This window comes from Protopterus annectens, chromosome 2.part0 (assembly GCF_019279795.1).
Source record: "Protopterus annectens isolate FY-2018-M chromosome 2.part0, PAN1.0, whole genome shotgun sequence".
NCBI classification, from domain to species: domain Eukaryota; kingdom Metazoa; phylum Chordata; order Ceratodontiformes; family Protopteridae; genus Protopterus; species Protopterus annectens.
Window position 1 is genome coordinate 1,524,203,758 of NC_056728.1, and position 17,290 is coordinate 1,524,221,047.

Consider the following 17,290-nt stretch of genomic DNA (forward strand, 5'->3'; position numbering starts at 1 on the left):
ACTTGCATATTCATGAAGGCACGCTGTTGTATAACCTGCATGGGCACGATCCATGAATGACTGCAGGAGGCATGTCTGAGCATTGCTTGCACAGTACACATGCCCCCTGCACTCTGGAATTGCTGTACAGCAATTCTAAAGCAACTAACACTATCCTCAGACACTGTTATCACAACATAACAGTGGCTGTGGACAAAATGCATTAGAATACATACAGAATCACAGCCCTCCACAATGGACTAGCACAGATAATGTCCACAATGGTATGCCAGTGTACATGCTGGCATACCAAATAAGTAAGCATGTTTCTGAGAGAAACATGTAAAATAATACCCCCATTTATGATGTAGTTGTGCAGATATCCTGCCTTAAGAGGCAGAAAGCAATGTGTATACCCCTAAAGTAAATAAAAATAAAACACGTTTATTTTTTTTCCCATCCCCACTAAAGTTTAAGCATAGCTGAGCAGGTGTGTACATTGCACATCTGTGTATAGCATAGCTTACACATCTAAAGGAGCTAAATAAAAATATATGCTTGGCATGCAGTCATTCACATTTCAAGTCTCAATGCTTTCCATTAATTTTTATATATGAAAACAACACTAAAAGTATATTTTTTATAAATCGGTAGTGAATAATATATATTTGTTAACCAGAATAGTGTAGCAGGTCCAAATGTGAGGTGTCAGTGTAGTACAGATGTGAAACCCCCATATAACTACATGTGGCCCATACAGTATAACCACAGATGAATATAATGTAAAGAAAGCACATAGGAGGATGTTATGGAAGGGAAACTTACATATCATAACATATCATTAAGTTGGAATCAACCCCACAATCCTGATAGTCCATAAAATGAAAGTTGAACAACACTAAATTGTGCTCAGCTATGCTTAGCTGGAGTAAGCATTCCTTAAATTTGTATGCTTAGCAATAATTAGTGTAGCTAAGCGGATTTGCACACTGGTAAGCAGTGCTTAGCATCAACCCTTTAAGCAATGCTTACCTGTGCTAAGGAGATTTGCCCATCACTTAGCTCAGTTCAGCATATTCAGAATCAGCCAATTAGAGCAAAGGGTGGGAATCCAGCCCTATTTAAACCCTGCAGGTAGGAATACAGCCATAACCAGTTGTAGCTGATCACTGCAGGCACTATGGCTGGTGTTGGTGTAGGTGTGCGCTTTTGAGTGCAGCGTTGGGGCATTCAGGAGTCCAGGGTCATGGTTAGACACCTTGTAAAACACCATGAAGGGAGAATGCTGCAGGACCAGTACCAGGTCTCCCAATGCAAAGCGGAGGCCAGAGACTGTCTCACATGTGACCTCATCAGTGCTACTGGTATCCCTCAGACTGGTGAGCAAGTCTGGCAGCATTATGCTGTCCTGAATCCTAGAAAAAGTGAGCTCTTGGACCAGTGGATCCAAGCCGCTCAGGCACAGAGTGTCCCAGCAGTAAGTATCAGTATGAATTATTGTGTAACAAAGTCCAGCTGAAGTATGAAATGGATAGGTATGCATAAATGTTTCTCTGTCTCCTGTACAGCTGCAGATGAGAGGGCTGTGAACATGCATACCCATGCCAGCAGGCTGCTAAGGCTGCATTGTGCGGCTGATGAGTACAAATCTAGCTTGTAGTAGTCAGGGCAAATAAATAGAAAGTCTGCTAATAGTTAGAAATGTGCATTGGTTGTACTGAATAAATGAGACATTAGCATAGTAATACTGACATACAGTATATAAATCAATGAAAATGTCAGTACCTGTCAAAAAAATCAAAACCCCAGACTGTTTTGTTTACTTTGCTATGTGGTAAAATGAATCTGAATGTGCACCGGTTCTGCACAGAAACTATGGCTCTGACAGCATTGATTAATTGAGGCTCATCTGACAAAGATTGTGGAGTTGTAAAACAGATTAACTATAAGAAATGTTCCATGCACCAAGATCTGATCCTTGAATAGTGATGTTGTGCTAACCATTGTTTTCCATACTGTAATATGTAAAGGTATGAATACAGAGTATAAGAACTGTCTGCCATGCATGAATGTCAGAATTACAAACCAGATTGTCCAAACAAGAGAGTATTATGCAGAAAACTGTCAAGAAAACAACAACGGCTACCCAATAGCTCATTGAGATGAAACACAGTCTTGTTATATCTTTTTGCGCAAACAGGCACAGTTCGAATCCCAGGACTGGTATTAAGCTGTATGCATAATCTCACCCAAGAATATGTGAATATGTGTAGAATCAGTCAGGTATTATTAACAGAAATTTCTTCCACAGGTCTGCCAGTTGAGAAAAGGTATAAGCAAGCTGTAAGAAGGCTGTAATTATACACTGTGTACAACACCCACTATCCAACCCCAAGGCTGCAAATGACAGCAAGATAAGTACATACACCAAGTAGTCTCCTCCAAGAAATGTCCTTCAAGTGGTCACTGCTGCCAACACCCAGGATGACTGATAGAAATCAAGGTGGAGTATGGTGCCAGCATGCACACACACACACAAACACACACACACACACACACACACACACACACACACACACACACACACACACACACACACACACACACACACAGAGTATGAGTGCACTTATGTAACCTTGTCTATGTGAATATGGGTAGAAACAGTCAAGTAGCATTAACAGTAATTTCCTCCACAGGTCTGCCAGGTAAGAAAAGGTATAAATAAGCTATAAGAAGGTTGTAATTATACACTGTGCACAAAAAAATCACTGCCCAACCCAAGGCCATAGGTCGATGTAAAGTGAGGTAATATCTGGAGAGTAATGATTAGAGCAATGATCATTAAAGTTGTGAGCACTTTTTTTATTTATTTATTTATTTTATTTTTTATTTATTTATCATTTGTAGACCGGGAAAGTCTGACTTGGTTCCACAGAGCCTGTTTTCAGCGGAGGCCCGGGGAGAAATGCTCCAATTAAAGCCTATACAGTTGTTAATTGACATCCCTATCTCTCTCTACCACCCAACCTGCACCAATGATCTAAACACATAAATCAACAGGTATGATTTTCACCAAAAACACTGTTGGGACATGTGTCCTGTTGTTCTGCAAATATTTAAATGTTTGATTATTAATGTTCCCTGTTCAAATACTATCATTGGTGGCCTGTTGCTATCAATGTAACTTGCATGCCATTATAATGTCCACTGTGGTTCCATATATGCATGTGTTCTGTTTGCTATGCAACTGTTTCAAATATGTTGCTTTGGGTTAATGGGAACACCCATGAATGCTGTTGTAAATAATCCTGGAATGTGTTATTCATGACTAATTAACATATGTTGTAAAACCTCAATACCATAGCATGTCTGGGAAGGCCGATCCTAGCAGATTCACCTGTCCTACCTCAACTGGCTGTGGCAATGGGCTCCAGTACATCTGGGATCCAACCCAGGCCCTCCTCATCCACTAGTCCTGCACCACCTTTGGGTGAAACTACCTCAAGGGATGGGGCCAGTCCCCCACTGGGTTGGGCATAGGCAGGAAACCGTCACCCATCATCAGGTTTGGGGATTGGTGCATAGTGAGCTTTGAGAGGAGTTCAGAGATCAGCTATGCCAGCTTGAGTGCTGTGTGGTGCATCTTGAAGGTCAGCCTGCTCCTCCTGCTCAGCCCACTGCACAGCCACCCTTGGGGCCGTGAAGGAGCAGTAGTGACTGCCCATGGGTGGGGACCTCAGTCCCACTGTATCCATTTGGGGGTTCATGGATATCCGATTCCCAACCGCCCTCCCCGTCCAAGGTGTTTACCCCCCACATGTGTCATATACTGCCCCTGTCTGCTGTCTTGTCTGTCTTTCTACCCAACCTACCTCACAGAATATATCTACTATCCTTCCTCAACATCCCACTTTCATCTTATAAATAAAAGGTCAGTCTGTTCCCACAAATAAATTTCACCCCATACATAGCTGTCCATTTCGCACTTGTCCACTGGACACATGTAATCTGGTCTAATTGGCTTAACAACACAGTACTGTTGTCCTCACCCTTCTGTCAGGGGTTTTGAGTGTCCAAATTCACCTCCAAATTCTGTACAAATGTACAACTGCTGCTGTATCCGAAATGGAGAGCTATGGATCTTCCCTACACCCGTCCCACACACCCCTAGCTATCATTCATATTGTTTTTCCCTCTGAATGCCCCCCTTTTCACAACTTTTCTATCACCCCTTTTTTCTTTTCTTTTAAAGAAATTAGTGTGCGGGTAAGCAGGAGTAAGCTGCAGTAAGCAGCAGTAAGCAAGTTTGTGCAATGTTAAGTGATGCCTACACAGATTAAGCAGTTTCCAATTTAACCATGTGTTGGCATTGCTTACCATCACACAAACTCGCGTAAACCTGCTTACCACTGCTTAAAACTGCTTTAATCACCCTGTCTCCATCAGCCACTGTTCTGCACAGCAACAAAATAATCAATGCAGGATGCTATACACCATAGCTAGTGCAATTTACCACTACACCATCTGAGCTGCAATAATGAATACTGTTTTTTTCAAATATATCATTCAGTACAGGTATAGAATAGTAGGGAACAAGCATTGTGGAATCAGTCATGTTTAGTATATATAAATGTACACATATAGATGTGTATGGTGATAGATACATATGAAAAAGTATATACATCAAATATATGGAGCAATACATATAAAACAAATACGTATAGGTTCGTAGGTTCATAGGTAGATACTAGGCTATATGCCCTAGGGTATTTACAAGCCTAGCCAGAGTGTGTTTGGCTTTCGCCACCCTTTTAGATTAGATGACTGTGCCCCAGTATAGTAGGTCACAGAAGATAGCCCATTTAAGGTTAATTTAAAGTTCCCCTGTCTAGCAGTGACACAGAGGAGATCCCAGGGGTAAATCTATGGTCTCCCATGCAATTGTCAAAATTCTTCTTGAAGAGGGTCATTGAGGGGCTCTGCCTAACATGGATTGGGATTTTGTTCCAGAGTAAGGGGAGCCTCTGGGATATGAATCTGTCTCTCCAGCATGTCCTATTTATTTCTGTGCTGAGGTTTAAGTCACTGGAGCATGTAACTGTAAGGGATTTGGATTTCCTGAGGTGGAGCATGTCCATTAATTCTGGGTTGGATATGGCTTTATACGTCAGGCACAGATCGCCTCTGATAAATAAATAAAACTACAGTTTCTAGGCAGTAACCACTCCCACAGGGACAGGCAGGCTGTTCAGTGTCTACCACTGCCACTGATGAACACAGAGACTTCCTTTTAGCCCAAGCAAGCAATGGCCTCCAAGAAACTTACAAACAGTTCAGAACTGCAAATCTGTAACTGAACTTTTTTAAAATACAGAAAGTGGGGAAAAAAGCAAGATTTTTTTTTTCCATATACAGACATATTTTATATAAACATATGTATAGATATCAAATATATATATATATATATATATATATATATATATATATATATATATATATATAGATTTACTTTGATCCAGCGAATTTATGTTTCATCGAAACGTAAATTCACTACCACACTTATGCAAAAGTGCATTTTTTTGAAAATGCACTTTTGTGTAAAAAAAAAAATTAAATGTAAACCAAAAAAAAGCACACTAAACATAATTATGCAGGGGGGCAAGCCCCTTGCACCCCCCCACATCCCCTTACTTTAATATTTTCACTCCGGGATAAGACTACAGTGGGGAAACGGGAATATTCCCTTATCCTCACTATACCACAATCTCAGCAATACTTTGCTTAGTTGTACATCAACACTAAACGTCGATGTACAACTAACCTTACATGCAAACTGCATTTTTTTACTTCTTTCCTGTTTTTTTTTAATTTCTGTTTTTACACAAAAGTGTATTTTCAAAAAAATGCACTTTTGTGTAAGTGGGGTCGTGAATTTACGTTTCGATGAAACGTATAGTTGCTGGATTAGATGGGATCCATATATCTGCTTATAACATTTAGTGGAGTCATACCGAGCACCATAACTCTACACCTCTTAGTGCAATAATTCTGGACAAAGGCTTTCAAAATGGGGGGACAATGGTCCAAGAACAGGGACATAATGCACGTACCACAGTTATAAATTTAGAATGTTTCTACAGTAACAGTGCTCATGTCAGCATACATGTCCAGAAGGATGTAAGCTCTGAAATTGAAAAATATTTCATCATTTACAGACATAAATCCTTACATCATGAATGTTGCTACAGTAATAGGGTTTGTGTCAGCATACATATTCATAAGGATGTGAGTTCTGAAACTGAAAAGTATGTCATCATTTACATACAGAAATTCTAACATCATCACAGTGATTTATCACCAAAGTTAAAATAATGATACATATGAGGAATAATCCTGGACAGTCTGAAACAAGCTGGCCAGTTGAAAGGTATGCTCAGAACCCCTTAGTACAACAGATCTGGACCAAGCCTGACCAAGGGGGAGGGGTGTAAAGCTATTAAACTGGGAACATATCCCAAATATTGGGGCAGATAAGGTGACACAGCTGATGCAGTACCACCCTCCTGTCTGTTGTACCATATATTGACTGGAATAGTCCAAGTCCAAAACCAAATTACCCCCCACTACTCACTGACATAAATCTTCACATCATCCCACTGATGTGTCAGACATACACAACACGTATGCGGCCAGGCAACAGTACATCTGATAAATATCAGGGCATAACATCACAGTAGAGAAACTACACTGAGCTGCTAGGCTTGTCACCAAGTACTGTCTAAACTACAGGCAGACTGACACAACACAAACCCAATTTTGCTATGGGGAATACACATGTAATTGCAAATATATCAGGCACTACAGGGATGTAACAGCACTGACCAACAGACACCAGTGTGAAAGTGGCTACCCAGAACCAATCTCAACACATTCAAAGTGACATATTGGTAAGCCACAGGAACAGTAGAGTATATGGACTGTGTGAACAAAATCATCAGCATGGGTGCCACTCACACACCACCCCTATTTATACTGGCCCAATTCACAGTGTAGTCTGATGCCTGAGTGTGGTATGAGACATGTCTCAGTCTGCCCCTACAAACATATACAGCTGATAGAGCACCAGAAGCTGGATTAGCATGTAAAGTCAGATAGAAAATGACCCTCAACATTTACATCTACCCCCTCCCTACACAGGCCAAATAACAGTCACAATACACTGCTACACAATACTGACAGTCTGTCAACAATTGCCAGAAATACACAGTCCTCTCAACTGTATAGAGTCCCACAGAATGTCCAGGCTTCATCCTCATATATAAGGCCTTCTACACGTAACATGTCTGGTAGTCTGATACATCACTGGGATGATATCTGGAATGAAGTCACTATATAATGATACACTATACTTATATACCTCTTACATCATGACATCTGGACAAAGCCTGACATACTTGGGGGCAGAGGCCCAAACACAGGGGCATTATTGACATATTGCTGTCATAAACTGAGAAAGTTGCTGGTGTATCAGGGTTGTTGTAACATATCTGTTCTGAGGGATATGAAGTCAGAAACACACATGGATGTTATCATTTACTGACTGCAATCCTCAGAGTATGCTACTGAATTTCCAAGGCCAAAAAATGTGTGAGTAACACACTAAATATAAGAGTCCAAACTCTGGCCAGTCTGTGGATAGTCCTATAGTTGAGAGTTATGTCAACCACATAACACTATCAGACTTAAATTCATGCAGAGCAGCCATAGCCACACAAACCCTGTCAAACTTGCATTACTTCAACTGTATAACAGCAATACTTACATTCTGTCCCTATGTCTGGAACATTCTCCCCCAGTTTGTTGGGCTGTCTCCACAGTGTTTGTTGTAAGAGGTATTCCCAACTACATTCTGTGATCCTGTTTGTCACACACCTCCATGAAGTACTACCCCCAGGCAAGGAAAAGGGGCAACGCCCCACATGAAGTACTCAGTTATAAGAGTGTGTTTCCATGCTATTGTGTATGGGAATGATACCACAGTTGTTCCACATGCAATCAGCAAGTGGGGGACTCCAGTTGGTGCACAGGCCATCAGCTGTTCATGAGCATTACCTACTAAAGGAAAGATGCTGCCTATACAAAACAACAAAACAGATGTATAGCCTACATCTGTCCCAGAGAGAGAGAGAGAGAGACATACACACACACACACACACACACACACACACACACACACACACACACACACACACACACACACACACGCACACGCACACGCACACGCACACACACACACCCACACACACACACACACACACACACACACACACACACACACACACACACACACACACACACACACACACACACACACACACACAGAAACAGACAGACAGACACACACACTGAGACTGATGAAGTATACCAACCCAACAGAAAACAAAAAACACAACTATGTCAAACAATTAAGCCTGCAATGGAATGTAGTAGGGGACATGTAAATGTGGAAAATAGGAAGTTCAAACAATATTATGTCTCAACAACATATGCTGTACTAATATATTGCTGAGCAGAACCTACAGCCATAGAAACTGTGTCTGTCTGCAGTGACATAGAACACAGCTCAGGGCCCTGAGTCACCCCAGGAAAGGATGGGTCATATATGACCACTACTGGAGTGTGTGTTGCACAATACTGACTGTGACACTGCTAGGCCACAACCAAAGCAAATCATGCCATCAATAACTCTGGTATGTTCAGCTCTGACTTGTGCCTCTTTTTTCCGTGCCAATGTCTGCAACCCATATAGCATAGCTGGTCTCACTACCCTTTTGTAGACCTTCCCTATCACTCTTAATGGTACTTGACTGTCACAAATCACACATGACACTCTTCCCCACTACCTACATCCTGCCTGTACTCACATCTTCACCTCTCCCCCACACTAGCCATTACTCTGAAATGTTGTTCCCAAGTATTTACACCTATCCACCTTTAAAAACTGTACTCCCTCCATCCTCACCATTCCTCCATCCTCCCTCCCATTCACACACATATATTCCATCTTAGTCCTGCTGACCATCTTTCCTCCCCTCTCTAGACCATATCTCCACCTCTCCAGGGCCTCCTCAACATTCCCTACTCTCACTACAGACCACAATGCCATCTGCAAACAGCACAGTCTAGGGGGACTCATGTCTGATCATGTCTGTCAAACTGTCCATCGCCACTGCAAATAAGAAAGGGCTCATAGCTGATCCCTGATATACTCCCAGCTCCACCTTAAACACACCTGTCACTCCAAATGCAGAGCTCACTGCTGTCACACTAGTCTTGTACATATCCTGTAGCATTCTTAGGGATTCCTCCACCACTGCTGACTACCTCATACAATACCACAACTCCTCTCTAGGCATCCTGCCATATGCTGTCTCTAAGTCCACAAAGACACAATGCAGCTATGTCCGAGCTTCTCTGTATGTTGCCATCATCACTTTCAGAGAAAACATGCCAGCTGTACTGCTCTTTCCTGACTTATCCTCACCTTCCTTCTTAGCCTAGCTTCCACCACCCTTTACCATTACCTCATGTTGTGGCTGATCAATGTTAACAGCTCTGCACACCACCCTTGTTCTCATAATTAGTACCTAAACACATTTCATCCATTTCTCATGCATCCTCTCACTTTCCTAGATTCCAGTAAACAATATGGCTAAAAAGACCACTGCCATTTGTCCTAATCACATACATGCTTCCACAGGTATGTCATCTGGACCTATAGCCTTTCCATTCTTAAACCTCTTTATAGCTATTTTTACTTCCCCCTTGATAATTTGTTGCACATCCTGATTCACCATACCCACAACATCCAACCTTTTCACATTCTCATTCTTTTCATTCAACAGCCCATCAAAGTAGTTTCCACCTGCTTGACACACTCGCCTCACTAGTGAGTGCAGTTCCACCATTATCCTTTCTCAGCCTTATCTGCCACAGATCATTCCTAGCTACATGCCTCTGTCAAGCCAATTGGTACAGGTTCTGTTCTCCATCCTTGGTCTCAACATTACATACAACCCTTTAGATGCCCCACCCTCAGCCTTTGCCACCACTCTCTTTACCATGCACCCCATCTCCCTATACACCTGTCTACATTCTTCATCTGTCTGACAATCCCACTTCTTGGCCAAACTCTTTCTCTGTATTTCCCTGTACTTTCTCATGCCACCACCAGGTCTCCTTGTCCTCCTTCCTCTGTGCAGAGGTCACACCAAGCCCCATTCTACTCATCTCCCTTACTAGCTTGGATGTAGTTACCCAGGTATTTGCTAACTCTTCACTGCCACCCACTGCCTGTCTTAATTCTTCCCTGAACTCAACCTCACAATCACCCTTTCTCAGTATCCACCATTTGATCCATGGTGCTGCCTTCACACTCCTGCCTCTCTTCTTGATCACCAACGTCATCCCACAGACAAAGCGTCCATGCTACCTAACTACACTCTCCCCTGTCACCACTTTACATTTACCAATCCCCTTCAAACAGGCCCACCTGCATAGGAGATAATCCACCTGTGTGCATCTTCCTCCACTCTTGTATGTCACTCTATGCCTCTCGGTCTTGTAAAACTATGTATTCATCACACCCATGTCCAATCTCTGTTGCAAGCTCCACCACCATCTTGCCTTCTGCATTCCTTTGCTTAACAACATACCTACACATCACTTCTGCATTCTCTCTGTCCACTTCATCACTCTCCCTTGGGTACACACATCACCACTTCATCCAACCATACCAAAGTACATCTGTCTCATCCATCACACATGCAATTAGTGGAGCATATGCACTAACAACTATCAACATTACACTTGTCAGTTCAAGCCTCCTGAACATCATTGTACCCGACACTCTTATCACCTCCACAAACACTCTTGGCATAATGTTCCTTCAGGTTAACCCCTACACCATTTCCCCTCCCATACACGCCATGATGGAACTATTTGTACCCATTACTGATGCACACAGCTGTACACCCCTTCCATCTGGTCTCTGGCACGCACAATATAACCACTTTTCCTCTGTCCAGCATATCAGCTTGCACTGTTCCCATACCAGTCATACCCACAACATTAACAGTTCCTACCCTCACCACCACACACCTAGCCTTTCACCTCTCTGCCTGCCATATGAACATCAGACATCTTCCAGGGTATGTCTGTGAATGCAAAGGCTACTGCACTATCAAATGACATATGTGTGTTACAGCAATATGAAGAAAGTGTCACTAAATGTGGCCAATAGCCCACCATATATGTGCGTTGTCCTACAGCTGTCCTGCCCTAACAGGTTGACATGATTGACTCTGCAGCAAGACTGTGATTACAGTGTGCCATACTGACATAGAACAGAAATGTACAGCAGGTATTACCTATGCATATGTATGTGCGAGTAGGTGTACCTGGCTGCCTCATAACAACTGACGTGGGATGCAAAACTTCAGGTGAATAAGCTGTACATGTTGTACACGTGTGTAACCTTAGTTTCTGTAGATCCAACAGAGTTACAGCTCTACATCTACTGGTTGTTTCATTGCCCTGACACAGACATGGATACTAAAATAAGCATGAGTATCATGCTGAAATTGTAGATGTGGCCAACTGTGTTCTGACTTTGTGTCTATGCCTGCTATAAACAAATATATGACCACCCACATAGCTCTATGGCCTCAATAATACCTTACTTGTAAAACCTGTCTCTACCAATGTAGAGAAAACCCCTTTACTGGACAGGAGCAATGCACAAAGCACATAATGTGATGCTATATTGGTTGTACAGGGCAAAGTAGAAGTAGGCAACAACTGGGCGGCATGTCATCCTTTGTCTGAATGAGCATATTAGGTCACAGGTAGATTACTGCAAGGCTAACTAGAAGTACAAATTGGACACATCCTCTAAGGGTAATCACAAGGCCAACTTCACATATGTCTGCAGTCTCAGAGGCAACAACCCAAGCCACCCTGTAATGGCGGTCAATCATAGCACATACACACACACACACACACACCATATCTACAGCCAACCTGCTACAGACAGGTTTATGCCAAAAATCACTACCCTAGATCACCATCAATATATGTGGATATGCACAGCACACGCACCCCTCCCCTCATCATCATGATCAGGTGCAAACTGCCTAGTCAAAGTTAACAAAAGCAAGCCCCTTGGGGCCTCATAACATTTCTGTCTGCATCCTACATGCATCCAGACATATGCTTCAAGCTCCATTACACACTGTATGTAAGCCAAGCCTGAGCACCATTGACATCCAATCTGCAAGGAACACAGCCACTGTCATCCCTCTACACAAATGTGAATGATGAATGGTGGTTTATGCAATGTACTGGCCCTCATTCTGGGGAACATGACACATCAGAACCAGGAGTAGAATGCATGTTCATACAGTGCTTCCAGGTGCAGGGGTATGATGTGTTAGTAAGTGGTGGATAATGATAGTCCATATGCATGTGCTGGCTCTGTAAAGAACTCTGGGCAATGTCTGAGGTCCTGTGATGTGTTTCCCTGTGTATGTCTTCCAGGTGCCATGCAGCAACAACCACCTTACACTGATGTGGAGACAGCAGCCATCACAGAAGCTGAAATTTTAAACTATGCTATCTTTTCTGGCAGTAGCTGGCAAAATCAGCAGGAGCAGACTGCCCTGCCGTATGAGATTGTCCACAGAATGAATGTGTTGGGCCACCATGGATGCCCATATGATCAGTTCAGGCATAGAGCAATTGACCTGATACATCACCCGGCAAAGGGCTGCTGCTGTAGCAAGGAACTGTACTGCTACTGGTGGGGGGGCCAACCACACAGGCCCCACTTATGGTAACAGAGGAGCCCCTTGCCAACCTTGGGGTAGACCCCTCACAAACTCAAACACAGGAAACAGCAGTCGTGTAGGTGGGTGGCATCCAAGCAACAGGCACGGAGCATCCAAGTAAGGCCCAAGTGAACATCAATGTAATGAGGTGGCATTTAAACTGTCTTCTGCAGTCTCTAGATGCATATGTCAGTGCAAAATGGATTAGTGGGTGGGGTGTAATAATGCAAACAAGTGCACATCTATGGTGAAGGACAGCAAATTGTGTTATATTGTAGTGTGTACTGTACCTGTGCAAAAACGTAGCACTCATCTTGTACCAATGCCTAATGTGAAACTGCTGACAGCACCTCTCCCTCACAACTACATAGGTCCCCTCTGGTCGACGCATGTGACAGCAGCCTGAACCCAGTAAGTATGGAGTTTCGCTGTTGTGGCTCACCAGTACCTAAGTCATGCTAAAGTTAATGCATGTGACCATGCACACAACTATTACAGTCAGCCATATGGCAATATCTGCATGTTCACCTGTGGTGGTCTTCACTGTATTGCATCACGGTGGTTATGACATGGGCTATGTGCAGGAGATGTCACATATCTATAGCATACCTCACAACCTGTCATTGCAGGACACTTGGACAAAGAGCAATAAAATGGGTGACAAAGGCCCAAACCTAGGGTGATATTGCAGAAATTGGTGGTATTAAGTGCATATAAGTGGTGTACACACCTGTTAAAATGCCAGGTATGTGTGATATACAAAACTAAGAGCACAATAGACAAGTTCAAAATACTGCCAACCTTTCATGTGACCCATAACCTGTACAATTCAATTATAATGAAAATACATCTGTTAGTAGATCAATAATGACACATAATAGTACAACAACCTAGATGCATGTGCGCACAGGTAGAAGCTAGTACTGTATTGGGGCAGCTTTAGATATAACTATAGCAGTACATCTTATTGGGTACACAACAGCCATAATTTGCAGAGACTCTTTGATTAACAGCAACTAATAGTCCTACCAGGATTATCCTAACATATACCCAGTTGCCTGCTACAGCAACAAATGGTTCACATAATGCTGGCAAAGCTGCTAAGGGACCACATGTTTGAGATGTATCAGCCTGGAGAAGGGTACCAAACCATTTCCACAACATTGCACATACCATGGAACACAGTGCAGACAGTCATCAAAAGCTGGTGAAAATATGGGGCTACAGTGACATCATGAAGGAGTGGACATCTCATCAAAGTCTATGAGAATACAAGACCAAAACTGGCCAGGGAGGCTGCCAGGAGCCCTACAGCAACAGTGAAGTAGTAACAGGAATCTCCAGCAAGTACTGGGTGTATACTACATGTCACAACATCCTTCCATGGTCTCCATATGTTCTGCCTATAGGGTAGGGTTAGAAAATGGCAGAAGTTCCTCACACCAAACAATATCCAGGACTGGTGAAAGTCTGAAAACAATACATCAGGTCTCCAAAAAGCATGTGGGAAAATGTTTTATGGCAATATGGGACCATGGTTCTACTCTTTGGCCACAATTCTGACAGATGTGTTTGGCACAATATCATCACTGCACATCACCACAACAACACCATCCCCACGGTGAAGCATGGTAATGACAGTGTCCTGCTTTGGGTTTGCTGTTCACAAGCTGAAACTGGGGCTGTAGCCAAGTTAGAGGGGATTATGAACAGTTCCAAATACTGGTCCCTTGTGGCTCCAAAATGTTCTGGTGTCTGCCACATAACTGTGGATTGTGAGGAATTCCACCTTTCCATACAATAATGGCGCAAAACATACATCCATATCAACAAAAAGAATGGCTTCACCAGAACACATCCAACATTCTGCACTTGTCGAGTCAGAGCCCACACCTTTGTCCAATAGGATATATGCAGGGTGAGCTGAAGAAGGCAGTGCACAGGCGATGCCCTTTAAATTTGACATAATTGGAGGTGTTTTGCAAGGAAGAGTGTGCAAACATTGGCAAGTCAAGATATGCCATGCTGATAGACACCTTCCCAACAGGACTGCATGCTGTGATTAAATCAAAAGTTGCTTTAACAGAGTACTACTTTAAGGATCTGCACATTCATGCAACCAGCCTATTGTACCTATTTCAGATGCCAGATGTTACCTGCAGCTGTTGTGTATATTCTTCAGTTGAATTGCACAGGTTATAGGTCATATGAAATGATGGCAATATTATGACCTGATTTCTGAGGTCTCATGTGATATATCATGAAAACCAGGCATGTTAACAGGTGTGTGTACACTTACTATATCCACTGTAAGCTTGGGAAGTTGTGTGAGTAACCAGCTTTGTTTTAAAATATATGTACTGCAGATTATGCAGTCTGCACCTCCAATTAGGATATTACTTAGTGGCACCAATCCACAGGCCAACCAAGTAATGTATCAAAGAAGCACAGGAGTTATGAGGAACAGACCAAACATATGAGCTACACATGTAGACATTCAGAAAAACCCTGTACAGTTGGGGGTATGTTCTGTAGGAGTTGCCACAGTGCTATACAGTTGAACAGCAATAATTTACATGGCTGCAGTGTGGGCTAGGTAAAGAGCCATCACCTAGTAATGCCACTTACATATCCCAGAGGTGTATATTAGTAGTAATAGTAACTGGAAAGGGCTGCACTGCATGATGCAGAGGGGCCATCCAGAGTGTTTATGTTATTGTATGACTGTGTGTTGTGAATGCCCGCAATCAGCTAATGTGAAGACTGTGTAATGCCTTTAAGGCACCTCACCTGTGTGTGTGTGTGTGTGTGTGTGTGTGTGTGTGTGTGTGTGTGTGTGTGTGTGTGTGTGTGTGTGTGTGTGTGTGTGTGTGTGTGTGTGCGAGTGAGTGTGCGTGTTTACCAGCAGACCTTATAGTGCCAGTAGTAATTTATATATGTTGTTTTTCCCTCACAGGTGGATATGGTTCCTCCAGTCCCTTCCACTCTGATACTGCTGTCAGTATCTCTGCAGAATCTGACCATGATGATACTCATATTGAGGCACAGGTGGGGCTATCAGGGGCTGCTACTGTGCCATCAGTTGGCATCCCGGTATTGTCAACCCCATCCCAGCACACAGTCACAGTCCCCACACATACCCAGCCACCAGTGGCCACAGATAATGGACAGTTGGCAAGGTGGTGGCATGGAACAGGCTACTGTGGTGACTATGGGAAGTGAGGGTGCAGGCATTAGCCTTAGCCAGATGCTGGTGAGGTCCCACATAGGCAGATGGGCAGGGATGCTCATTGGTGGATTGCAGCCCGTCATGCCACTGTTGCAAGTGCCATGTCAGCAGTCACTAGATGCATGTTTCAGGCTGTCATGTGGGGACAGGCATGTAATGAACATAATACCAGACATATATGCAGGGTCGTGGATAAGCACATCCCTGGTGTCCATGGCAATATGAACTCACTGCAACCATCTATGAGCATACTGAAGTCATAGATAGATGGTGGGGGGAGATCCTGTCAGTCCTTGACCGTGGAATATCTGTGCTTGAGCATTTGGTGGATGCTGGCCAGCAGCCATGTGGCTGTAGGACAGCACCATGATCAGCTGAGGGTTTACGTGTCCATGCACCATCACATTCCCATGTTTTTAGTACCACCAGCACTAATGAGGGGGGTGTGCTGTCCACACCACAATGCAGCAGGCCATGGGGATGTGATCTTGGATTGTCCCAACAGGTATGCAGATCCAGCAGAGAGCAGGCACCAGTGGGGAGTAGTATTGCATCTGGACTCAGACCTGGTGGTGCCAGTGATACCTGTGGTAGGCCCAGTTCCCATGTCCATGGCCAGAGGTGGTGAACTTTACACCCTGCCATGTGTGGCCTAAGGCTGTCCAAAATAACTCTGTGTAGGGTGCCCACATGGTGTGACTGCGTGCATACAAACACACACACATCACCATCAGAAAAGTCACCTTCACTCACACACTACCCCTGCACTGCCCATTTAATGAACCCCCTTTCCAAACACACACACACATAATGCTAACTGTGTGGCCCAGCCTAGGCCTAGGCTTCTGGCAATTCCACACAACACCCTGTGCATATGATGTTACCTGTACCACATCCGATGATACCTGTGCCACATCCATGCCATCCATACCATTGATGCCGGGACATGCTTATATGGGCCTGATGCACAGGGTGACTTTAGTAGAGTGTAGATATTTAATACTGTGTAAGGAGCTGTCATCTGGCATTTGTAATGAGTACAGATCAAAGTGTGTGTGTGTACCTTCCCAGCCATGATGCATCACTGGTGTTAGTAACACTAAGTGAATGTGTTCTCACATGCTGTATTCTCTATGTGTCCCAGGTGTATGTGTGTCAGCAGGATTTGTCCCTGCAGATATCACCAACAAGGGGT

General features: G+C 43.4%; 1 protein-coding gene across 1 annotated transcript in view; it reads right to left on the reverse strand.

Annotated features, from left to right (window-relative positions):
* LOC122792852 (kelch-like protein 10) overlaps window positions 1-17,290 on the reverse strand; it is a 217,671-nt gene that overhangs the window by 127,509 nt on the left and 72,872 nt on the right. The window lies entirely within an intron of this gene.